The 3,636-nt window shown below is 46.7% G+C and overlaps 1 non-coding gene across 1 annotated transcript; it reads right to left on the bottom strand.

Moving 5' to 3' along the window:
• Positions 1–1,379: 1,379 nt before the first annotated feature.
• trnat-ugu (transfer RNA threonine (anticodon UGU)) lies at positions 1,380–1,455 on the bottom strand. Its single transcript has one exon. It is a non-coding gene; the product is annotated as a tRNA-Thr (tRNA).
• Positions 1,456–3,636: the final 2,181 nt, after the last annotated feature.

Genomic DNA, 3,636 nt, shown 5'->3' on the forward strand with positions numbered 1-3,636 from the left:
GATGAGGTAGATAGATGGGCTGTTTACAGATGGGCTAAGTACAGGTGCAGTGATCTGTGAGCTGCTCTGACAGCTGGTGATTAAAGCTAGTGAGGGAGATATGAGTCTCCAGCTTCAGTGATTTTTGCAGTTCGTTCCAGTCATTGGCAGCAGAGAACTGGAAGGAAAGGCTACCAAAGGGGGAATTGGCTTTGGAGGTGACCAGTGAGATATACCTGCTGGAGCGTGTGCTACGGTGACCAGTGAGCTGAGATAAGGCGGGGCTTTACCAAGCAGAGACTTGTAGATAACCTGTAGCCAGTGGGTTTGGCGACGAGTATGAAGCGAGGGCCAACCAACGAGAGCGTACAGGTTGCAGTGGTGGGTAGTATATGGGGCTTTGGTGACAAAACAGATGGCACTGTGATAGACTGCATCCAATTTGTTGAGTAGAGTGTTGGAGGCTATTTTATAGATGACATCACCGAAGTCAAGGATCGGTAGGATGGTCAGTTTTACGAGGGTATGTTTGGCAGCATGGGTGAAGGATGCTTTGTTGCGATATAGGAAGCCGATTCTAGATTTAATTTTGGATTGGAGATGCTTAATGTGAGTCTGGAAGGAGAGTTTACAGTCTAACCAGACACCTAGGTATTTGTAGTTGTCCATGTATTCTAAGTCAAAACCGTCCAGAGTAGTGATGCTGGACGTGCGGACAGGTACGTGCAATGATCGATTGAAAAGCATGCATTTAGTTTTACTTGCATTTAAGAGCAGTTGGAGGCCACGGAAGGAGAGTTGTATGGCATTGAAGCTAGTCTGGAGGTTAGTTAACTTCTTTGGGATGGGGGCAGTATTTTCACGGCCGGATAAAAAAACGTACCCGATTTAATCTGGTTACTACTCCTGCCCAGAAACTAGAATATGCATATAATTAGTAGATTTGGATAGAAACCACTCTAAAGTTTCTAAAACTGTTTGAATGGTGTCTGTGAGTATAACAGAACTCATATGGCAGGCCAAAACCTGAGAAGATTCGATGCAGGAAGTGCCCTGTCTGACAATTTGTTGTCCTTCTGTAGCATCTCTATCGACATTACAGAATTTGTGCTGTAACGTGACACTTTCTAAGGCTTCCATTGGCTCTCTAAAGCCACCAGAAAGTGGAATGGGGTGTCTGCTGTCTGGGCAAAGTATAGGAGCAGAGTTTGTAAGTGGCCAGCCTGGGGACAGTGAGACTGGAGATGCGCGGTCACGAGAACTAGCCATGATTTTATTTCTCTCTTTGAATGAATACAACGTTGCCCGGTTGGAATATTATCGCTATTTTACGAGAAAAATTGCATAAGAATTGATTTTAAACAGCGTTTGACATGCTTCTAAGTACAGTAATGGAATACTGGTCCCCCATGGGAATTGAACCCACAACCCTGGCATTACAAACACCATGCTCTACCAACTGAGCTACACGGGACCGTGGAGCAAAGGAGAAGTAGAATAACGGTACGGCTAAAGGCTATACAAACTGGCCGTCTAGCACGTTCAGGACAGATGGTAAAAGGAGCAGATTTCTGGGCACGATAGCATAGATTCAAGGCATAGTGTACAGACAAAGGTAAGGTAGGATGTGAGTACATTGGAGGAAAACCTAGGCATTGAGTAATGATGAGAGAGATATAGTCTCTAGAGACGTTTAAACCAGGTGATGTCATCACATATGTAGGAGGTGGAACAACATGGTTGGTTAAGGCATATTGAGCAGGGCTAGAGGCTCTACAGTGAAATAAGACAGTAATCATTATCCAGGACAGTAATGGACGAGGCATATTGATATTAGAGAGAGGCATGCGTAGCCAAGTGATCATATGGGTCCAGTGAGTGGTTGGGCTGGCTGGGGACACGGCAATTCAGACAGCAGGCCGGGCAAACAAGCTAGCAGTTGGTAGGCCGGGGTTAACAAAACTAGCAGTTAGCAGACAAGGGCTAGCAAGCTAACAGTTAGCAGACCGGGGTTAGCAAGCAGTTAGCAGACCGGGGCTAGCAAGCTAGCAGTTAGCAGACCGGGGCTATCAAGTTAGCAGAAGGGCCTTTGGGGGACGTTGCGATGGAGGAAAGTCTGATTTTGCCTCCTCGTGAGGTGACATCGATAGACCAGTTGTGGATTAGTAGGGTTCCAAGTAGCTCTAGATAGCTAGCAGGCTACGGTTAGCAGAATGGGCCTTGAGCGGACGTCGCACCTGAGGGGCCTGTTGGAATCCACGGGCAGATTATGTCGGTATTCCAGTCCTAGAGGATCGGCGGGGTTCCGTGCCCCGTACCGACAGTAGAAGGGTTCCGGATATTGTAGCCCAGGAATGGGCTTCGGTGGTAGCCCAGGAACCCTAGCCGAGCTAACTTCAGGCTAATTGGTGCTTGCTCCAGGATGGAAACGCTAGCCAGGGATAGTCACCCGGGATTGCGGTTAGCTAGTTGCGAAGATCCAGATGAAAAGGTTTAGAGTTTGCTGTAGGAATCCAGGGATATGGAGAGGACAAATAGGTCCGTTATGCTCTGGTTTGAGTCACGTTGTACGAACTGGCGAGAGCTTTCCAAGCTAAAGGTTAGCTGATGACTGCTAGCAGTGGTTTGCTGATTGGTAGCTGTTAGCTGGCTAGCTTCAGTTGAGGGATTCCAAAAAAAAAAAAGATTCATGCCACATTGGGTGAGGCGGGTTGCAGGAGAGTATTTAGAAGTTGAGTTTTAGGAAAATATTTAAAAACGATATGCGAAGAAAAAGATATATACATTCCACAGTGCATACAAAGCCCTCCCCCTTATTTTCAATGACGGCCTAGGAACAGTGGGTTAACTGCCTTGTTCAGAGGCAGAACAACAATTTCTTTACCTTGTCAGCTCGGGGATTTAATCTTGCTACCTTTTGGTTACAAGTCCAACACTCTAACCACTAGGCTACCTGCCACCCCACAGTTGTACCGACTGTGACTATTAAAACATTTCCTTACCAGAAATGGCAGCATTCACGCAAAACTAAAAGTGTGAACAACCTCTTTTAATCATGGCAAGGCGACTGGAAACATGACCAAATACAAACAGTGCAGCAATTCCCTCCATAAGGCAATCAAACATGCAAAATGTCAGTATAGTGACAAAGTAGAGTCGCAATTCAACGGCTCAGACATGGGACGTATGTGGCAGGGTCTACAGTCAATCACGGATTACAAAAAGAAAACCAGCCAGACATCGATGTCTTGCTCCCAGACAAATTAAACTACTTCTTTGCTCGCTTTGAGGACAATACAGTGCCACTGACATGGCTCGCTACCAAAGCCTGTGGGCTCTCCTTCTCCATGGCCAACGTGAGTAAAACATTTAAACGTGTTAACCCTTGCAAGGCTGCCGGCCCAGACGGCATTCCTAGCCGCGTCCTCAGAGCATGCGCAGACCAGCTGGCTGGTGTATTTACGGACATATTCAATCAATCCCATTCTCAGTCTCTTGTCCCCACATTCTTCAAGATGGCCACCATTGTTCCTCTTCCCAAGAAAGCTAAGGTAACTGAACTAAATGACTATCGCCCCGTTGCACTCACTTCTGTCATCATGAAGTGCTTTGAGAGACTAGTCAAGGAGCATATCACCTCCACCCTAACTGATACCC

The sequence above is a fragment of the Salmo salar genome, chromosome 25 (genome assembly GCF_965601325.2).
Source record: "Salmo salar chromosome 25, fSalSal1, whole genome shotgun sequence".
Lineage (NCBI taxonomy): Eukaryota > Metazoa > Chordata > Actinopteri > Salmoniformes > Salmonidae > Salmo > Salmo salar.